The sequence below is a fragment of the Pongo pygmaeus genome, chromosome 10, assembly GCF_028885625.2.
Source record: "Pongo pygmaeus isolate AG05252 chromosome 10, NHGRI_mPonPyg2-v2.0_pri, whole genome shotgun sequence".
Taxonomy (NCBI): Eukaryota; Metazoa; Chordata; class Mammalia; order Primates; family Hominidae; genus Pongo; species Pongo pygmaeus.
The window spans coordinates 131,017,467-131,025,869 of NC_072383.2; the positions used below are offsets into that span (position 1 = coordinate 131,017,467).

The 8,403-nt window shown below is 51.1% G+C and overlaps 1 protein-coding gene across 1 annotated transcript in view; it reads left to right on the plus strand.

Moving 5' to 3' along the window:
• The window catches only part of LOC129010515 (putative EP400-like protein), a 49,559-nt gene extending 44,152 nt beyond the window's left edge, over positions 1–5,407 (plus strand). Inside the window, 1 exon segment of the mRNA XM_063646850.1 lies at positions 148–5,407. The gene's annotated coding sequence lies outside the window, so the exon portion shown is untranslated.
• The last annotated feature ends 2,996 nt before the right edge of the window (positions 5,408–8,403 follow it).

An 8,403-nucleotide genomic window follows, 5' to 3' on the forward strand; every position in this document is an offset into this window, starting at 1 on the left:
AGTGCTGGAATTACAGGCATGAACCACCACGCCTGGCCTCATCATTGTGTTTAATACCTGAGGTGGGTTGATGATTCCAACCCCTGAGGAAGGATAACACGGTGTGACAGGGCAGGGCATATGTGATCCTTGTTTCTTGTTATTTAGACTCGAGTTTCCACCTCCCACCTGCAAGGCCCAAGACTGATGTCGGCGCTGACATCCCAGATGGCCCAGGTTGCTCTGGCCAGGCCTCCTGTGGTGTCTGTCCTGGCAGCCAGGGTCACAGCGCTTCCATCAACGCAACGGGATCAGTGTTGTGATAAGGCTTCTGCAGAAAGCGGCAGGTAGGCAGCCACCTTCGCCTAACCAAACTCGAAACAACTCACTTGAGTGAGTTGCATCAAACCTTTCTAAATTTCTCATTCTAGAAGTTGCTGAGTTGTTTTGCCATGTGTTAATTTTTTAAGACGCCTAATTAGAGCCTCATTCCTTGCACCTCCCCCTTTTAAGCAAATGGAGCGGAGGCCGCTGTACCCCCGGCGAGAGCTGCTTGCCTCTATTAAGGGGAGATGCGGCATGGGTGTTATTTCTCCTTTTGAAGGCAGCAGGCATTTCCTTTACTGTCATTGCCATGCAGTTTACACCTCTGAGCAAATCAGCGGCAATGATGAGTGTGAGATGCAGATCCTTGTCCATGCGTGCTTCGTGTGTCCTGTGTGCTGTCTCTCTGCCGTCACCACAGGGGGCCAGATTGGCTGTGCAGCCTCTGCACATGCAGCAGCTCCGAAAGCTGAAACACCACCAGCAGCAAAAAGCTGTGCAGCCCTCGGCCGCCCCAGGCCTGCTGCTGCACAGCAGAAGGTAAGTGGCCGCTCAGCTTTGTGGGAGCTGCATCTCACACTCATCGTTCAGGCCCCTTAGGCCAGAGTGGGGCTGGACTCATCCCCTTCCTTTTGGAGGCAGTCGTTAAGCAGAGCTGAGGAGGCTCCCTGCATGGGCTCCTGGAGGTGGGGAGGGGCCGAGTGTCAAGGAACTCTGACCCTGTAATTTTTACATATATTTGCTCTCTAGGGGAGAGCTTGCTTTGCTGTATAGTATAATTTTTCAAAAATATTTACAATGATTTCTGTGAAAAATCACTCTGACAAGGACTTCTATTTCTAGTAATATGGTAGATGAGAGAACCTGAAAATCTATCTCAAAAAAAAATCGAAAAATGCCAGATTTTCAAAAAGTGCCAGATAAAATATATAAAACCATGAATGAGTCTGCAGGATAGTGAGTCTAGAAACCAGGTGAGGGCTGAAGTCTAAGGAGGTAGGTCTGGGCTAAAGACACTCTATGGCCTGGGTCCCCATGTACCCAGAAGACCTAGAACTTTGAGGTAAGTTTGGGGAGCAGTCTGGAGAAGCCTTGGACCCAGGGAGGGGCAGAACCAAATTAGAGACCCCCATATAAGGCTGGGCTCACAAAGGGATACAGCAGACACTACCAGGAAATGATGAAGTGGGCAAACTACTACTCTAAGCTTCACTGCAAGAACAGTATCTCACTTGGCCATGGCTGTGGATGGAACATCTTTAAAAAGTCTCTCCTATAAATTTATGGCCCCTGGCTAGCACTCTCCATCACAGGTGTAGGGCCAAAGTTCATATTATTTACATGTTCAAAAGAACTGCAAACTGTGACTTTTAATTGCAAGCATATCTGGAGCTATAGTGCCCCCAGGCCTCTGGTAGAAAGAAATGTACATCCTTGCAGGAGGAACCCCCAACCCAGGCCTCAAGGAATTCCAGCCAGCAGGATCCCTAGACTATAAGCTCATAGTGGAAAATCACAGCACACACAAGAGAAGGGGCCTCAGAAGTTATGGCCAAAAGAAGCACACCTGCAAAGACTCAGATGTTAGAATAGGAAATGCAAATATGTTTAATGTGTTTGAAGAAACAAAGGAGAAGCTAAAAAGCATGAATAAGAAGCAAGAGATTATCAGAAGCTAAGCAGATAATAAATGAACCAAATAGAACCTCTAAAAATGAAAAATGTAATAATTGAAATTCAAAACTTAATGGAAGTAATCTTGATCCCTACCTCACACCCCATAGAAAATTAACTCAATGGATCATAGACCCAAACATAAAATTCAAAACTATGAAACATAGGAAAAAAGTTTTGTGACTATAGGTTAAGTAAACATTTCTTAGATATGACACCAAAAATAGAGCCTATAAAAGGAAAAAATTGGCAAGTCATACTTTAATAAAATTAAACCTTCTTGCTATGTGAAAACCATTGTTTAGAGAATGAAAAGACAAGTTACCAGGAGAAAACCTTTGCCAGTCATGTAGCTGATTAAGGACGTGTAACCAGAACATACAAAAAACTGTCAAAGCTTACTAATACAAAAACAACTTATTTTGTAAAGTGGGCAACAGATTTGAGCAGACACTCCACCAAAGAAGCTCTCTAGGTGGCAAATAAGCACTGTCCTCTGGGAAATGCAAATAAAAATCACAATGAGAAACTACTGCACACCTGTGAGAATGCCTTAAAAAAAAAAGACAAGACCAAAACCAAGTGTTAGTGAGGGTGTGGAACAACAGAAATTCTCATACCTTGTTGGTGGGACTACAAGATAGTGGAGCCCTCTGGAATCAGTTTGGCAGTTTCTTATAAAATAAAACAATCATTTACTGTATGACCCAGCAATCCAGCCCCTCATTCTTTATACCAGAGAAATGAAGACATATGTCCACACAATAACCAAATACTGTAACCACAATGAAAAATGATGCAAGTGTTCACAGCAGCTTTATTCATTTACCTAAAACTGGAAGCAACCCAGACGCTCTTCAACTGGCCATGGGTAAACAAACGGCAACCGACCAGTTCCATAAAACAGCACTCAGCAGGAGACAGGGCTGGGCCACTGATGCTGGGGGCAGCGGGGATAAGCCTGAAGTGTCTTATGCAGAGTGAAAGAAGCCACACTTAGAAGGCTGCAGTTTTTGTTTTTATATGACATCCTGGAAAAGGCAACACTATAGCGACAGAGAAGAGCTCTGTGGTCACGAGGGGCTGGGGCGGTGGAAGGATTGACTTTCAAAGGGGCAAGAGGGAATTCTGGAGAGCTGTGGAAAGATTCTGTATCTTGATGCTGATGGTTGTTACATGGCTGTGTGCATTGATCAAAACTGAAGTATGCATCAGAAACAGCGACTTGCTGTATATGAATTACACTGTAGTTTTTTTGTTTGTTTGTTTGTTTGTTTGTTTGAGATGGAGTCTGGCTCCGTCGCCCAGGCTGGAGTGCAGTGGCGCGATATCGGCTCACTGCAAGCTCCACCTCCCAGGTTCACATCATTCTCGTGCCTCAGCCTCCCAAGTAACTGGGACCACAGGTGTCCGCCACCATGCCTGGCTAATTTTTTTGGTATTTTTAGTAGAGACGAGGTTTCACCATGTTAGCCAGAGTGGTCTCGATCTCCTGACCTTGTGATCCGCCCACCTTGGCCTCCCAAAGTGCTGGGATTACAGGCGTGAGCCACCGTGCCCAGCCTATACTGCAGTTTTTAAAAACTTAATGGAAGGGTTAAACAATACATTAGAGAATTTGTGAGCTACAGAGAGATCTGGAGAAATAATCATGGTAGCATGAGACTAGGAAACAAGACAAAGAAGACAGGCTGGCTGCAGTGCTCAGGCCTGTAACCCCAGCACTTTGGGAGGCCAGTGTGGGTGGATTGTTTGAGCCAAGCAGTTCAAGACCAGTCTGAGCAACAGAGTGAGGCCCCATCTCTGCAAAAAATAAGAAAAGAAGAGGGAGGGGTGAGAAGATCTAACATTCAACTGAGTTCCAGAAGAGAACGAAAAAAGAAAATATTCAAAAAGTGGATGGCTGAGAATTTTTCAGAATGGGTTTAACTTACCAGTCTAAAGACTGAAGAAATACAACAAGTCCCTAGCGGGATACAGACAAAGATACCTGTGCCTGACACATCTGGGCAAACTGTGGTACTCAAAGCAGATGAGAAAACCATGAAAGAATCCAGGAGGAAAACAGATTTCTCACGAAGGAAAGGTGATTCCACGGACAGCTCCCTTCTTAGTAGGAACTGTGGAAACCAGAAGTAGCTTTAAAGTGCTGGGATAAAACTGTTTTTCAAGGATAAGAGTGAAGCAAAGACATACTCAGACAAAAACTGAAAAGATTTACCACAAACAAACTCACCTTAAGAAGGCAAATGGCCCTTGATGTGGAAAGCAAAGCGCAGTGGACAGAAGGTGTGCTGGAGAGTAGGCGGTAATGCTCACCGGAGGGTCCCCCTGGGGCCAAGGGAGGGGCTGGGAGCCTTGCATGGTGAGACTGGAGTGTGAGCTTGAGGACAGCAAGAATCAGAGGACCACCCCAGGCTGCCAGGGTGTGGCTCAGCCGATCTGCCCCTCACGCTGAGCTGCACAGATGCAAAGACCTTCCAAACACAGTCACAAGGCCTTAGGAATGTCTCTAGAGCTTCCATCATCATCCTGTCACCTCGTCAGCTGCTGCCTGGTGAGGGCTCTGCCAGAGGACAGCCCTGAGTGCTGCCATCAAGGCTGAGGAGGCCACACCCACGTGCCACCCACGAAGCTGCCTGCAGGCCGGGAGGCTTCTCTTCTGGCTTCAGCCACATGTGAAGGAGAACCTGTCAAGCTCCGGCTGATGAAGTCTTCAGAAGGGCTCAGAGTCAAGTGGCAGAACTCCTGGTGCCATCTGCTTAATTATGGGCATGGGTTTTCCTTGGTGTTTTGATCTATAAATACGAAAAATAAGAACAGCACCGGTGCTGAATCTATGTCATCCCATGAATGGATGAACTGATTGAAAAGAAAAAAACAGCCTGATGTTGGGAGCCAAAAAGGCCAAAGGGATCGTGACCAACTCAGCATTCCACTGGAGGCTATATGATCAAACAGCAAACTGTTTATCATGAATGTAGGATGTGAGTAAAACTCCCAGCTGTGCCTGCTGCCAGAAGGTTTGCTGAGGGCGGTCACTCCCAGGCGCTGGGGTCCTTGAAGTTATCTATTGGGAAATCTAGCACCTATTGTTCGAAGGATGCAGTCTCGAAAGCCTGCTGTGAACCAAACGGCCGACTGCCGATTACCCAACAATCACCCCCCCTTTCTCGCGATCTCTTTTACCAGTAAATACGGAGGGCTGTGTAAAGCTCTATCTCTTTTACCAATAAATACGGAGGGCTGTGTAAAGCTCTATCTCTTTTACCAATAAATACGGAGGGCTGTGTAAAGCTCTCTCTCTTTTACCAATAAATATGGAGGGCTGTGTAAAGCTCTCTCTCTTTTACCAATAAATATGGAGGGCTGTGTAAAGCTCAGGGCCCTTGTCCACTAGAGGCAAGGTGCCCCCTGACCCCTTCTTTCAAATATACTCTCTTGTCTCTTGTCTTTTATTCCCACGTTCGCCCCCTTTGTTCAGTCCACCAAGGATCGAGGGCGGTTACAAGTGGTGCCCCGAACAGTGACAGAATCACTCAGTTTGCAGCCTGATTCATCTCACTGGGGTTAAATTTCACTTTTTATATTTAGTTATGTTATTTTGACTACTTGCATACCAGTACTAATTGTAATGATTTCTCAGTCGGGATCATTGTTTTTGAACGCCTAGAGCCTTGTGATCAATTTTCGTACATATTTCTGTTGCACAGAAGTATGTGGGAGCTGTCAAAGGATTCCAAGCATAAAATACATTAGGACTAAGTCTGCGGAAGAACGGAATGGAAATACAAAACTAGAATAAGGAGTGTTGTGGAACTTGGATTATGAAAGAGCAGCTCAGTTGTGTGGCATTGAGGTGAGGTGGGGAGTGGCCGCCCATGGAGGGCCGGGCTCCTCGGAAGCAGCTTCCTGACTTGCATGTTGGTCCCTGCGGGCTCTGTTCTCATAGCCCAAGGCACAGTTTTGAACAGGAGACGCATGGTGTTCAAAGGCCACTCCCGGGCGCTGGGGTCCTTGAAGTTATCTACTGGGAAATCTAGCACCTATTGTTCGAAGGTTCGGAATATGAGCAGGGCTTTCGCCTTTTGCCTGCTGGCCCCAGAGCTGTGGGCTTGGTGGGCGGTGATTCTCTCCCACCTTATGGGAAGCGCTGTGACCTGGACCAGGAGCTGTAGGCCCCACCAAGAAGAGAACTGCGAGCAGCAGCAGGTGCATTTTAGAAGGTTCCTTGAGCGGGAGCAAGGCCTCCTTTTCTGCCCAGTCACAGGACAGTGGTACAGAGGCCTTTTCCCTGTCATTTTTGCTGATGGTAGAGTCTCCAGGTGTGGTCCAGGGGAGCTGCTCCCCCAGGGCCGCAGCCCAGAGCAGCCGCCACCCCCGGATGCCTTCCATGAGCCCCGCAGCCCCCAGGTTTTCCTGGAGTGGGCACCTGGTGTTGCCTCCCACCCCTGCCCGGCGCAGCCCCTGGGAGCAGGAGCCGTGGGAAGGGCTGAGCTGCAGTGAGGACGCGTCGTGGGATGTGCCAAACCACTGCGTGGAGTCTGGGCTGACTTCTCAGGGTCTTGGTGCAAATGGCGTGGCCCTTCCAGGAAGTCGGGCCACCTGGCTCAGAGACGCCAGACACTGGCCGGCAATGGGGCTGCCAGGGGCGGGGACGCTGGGGGAGCTAGGGGTGTGGGCCACCGTGCTGCCTGCCCCGGCCTGGCGGCCTCTCCGTAGCAGAACTGAGGCTGGGACGCAGATGGGGGAGCCTGGATGCGCCTCCTTCCTCAGCCACGGGAGGATGCGGTCCAGGAGCTCAGCGGGGCCCGCGGGGGAGCGCCTTCGGTTGTGGCGCGGGAGGACGCGGTCCAGGAGCGCAGCGGGGCCCTCCGGGGAGCGCCTTCGGGTGCGGCTCGTCCCTGCCACCCGTGCAGTGGTTTCTTTTTCTTTCCCACGCCTCCCCACAATGATGTGGACGCCATCAGTGTCATTGGCAAGGGAGGGCCTTGGGTCAGGGGCATACTCCTCCAGAACCGGCGCGACGTTCCTCTGAAAGGCCTGAGAGGCCGCCCCGACCCTGGGCTTCTCTCTGCTTATTCAGTAAGGCCGGGGAGCGCCCGGGGAGCCGCAGCAGGCAAGCCAGACGCAGGCGGCACACCCCACCCACCGTCTCCCCCTGGGGCTAGACGGGCACAGCTGTGCTCTGGTGAGGCTGCGCCCTCCTCCGCTCCCCCGCAGCCGTCCTTACTCCGCGGGTGTGGCCAGTTTTGCTGGCTGTGCCTGCTGTCGGGTCTTGTGCCACCCTCCAGACATGGCTGCCACCCTGACCTGGGCGGGAGTGTGGGGGTGGTTCTGCTCCTGAGGCCTGGACGGGGGCTCCTCCTGCGGAGACGGGGCCCAGCTGAGCCTGTGGGTCCACCTCTCGATTGCCCAAGTTTGCATCTATCCAGTGACAAGGACCATCTCCTTGGAGCCGCGGCTGATGCGGGGGCTACGACAGTTTGAGTGGGGGTGGCTGTGGGCCTTCCAGGCCCGGGACCCTGCCTGTGCCCTGGCAGGTGGACTCGCTCTGCCTTCCTTTTTTGTTTTTTTTTTTTTGAGACGGAGTCTCGTTCTGTCAGGCGGGAGTGCAGTGGTGCGATCTCGGCTCACTGCAACCTCCACCTCCCAGGTTCACGCAATTCTCCCACGTCAGCCTCCCTAGTAGCTGGGATTACAGGCATCTTCCACCACACCTAGCTAATTTTTGTATTTTTAGTAGACATGGGGTTTCACCATGTTGGCCAGGCTGGTCTCGAACTCCCGACCTCAGGTGATCCACCCGCCTCGGTCTCCCAAAGTGCTGGGATTACAAGCATGAGCCACTTGCGGCCAGCCTTGCTCTGCCTTCCTGACGGTGCAGACCTCGCTCCTGGAGGGCCAGACCCGTCCGACTCGCCCTAGAGTCTCTCAGCAACTAGAATGCACAGGGCCATTCGGAACACTCATGTCTGGAAAGGTGAAGGAGAGGTTGGCTGCCCCTCCGTGGCTCTGCCGTCTTCCGGCTCTTTCTCTAAGGCCTGTCCTTTGAGTTCCCAGATGAATACCCAGCAAGTCACAGTTCAGGCCTAGCAGCCGACCGGCCAACAGCCAAGAGCAGCCTACCAGTGCAGCCCGCCAGGAGAGTGGCCTACCCTCCACGGCCCGCCAGGAAAGCACTGTTTCTGCCGTCCCCCATGTCTCAGGTTCCCAAGGCCACGGGGACGGCGCCAGTGCAGGCCCACACGCAGGTAGGGGCGGCTCCCACTGTGCCCCTCCCACGTGGCCACACAGGGTCAGGCCAGTGGCTGATGTGCTCCTTGCTGTCATTATCCTACTTTCAAGACCCACCCCCTTCCTCCGTAGAGGTAAGGAGATGGGAATGTGTGGACAGCTGAGGCCCACGCTGCACATTGAAGGTCC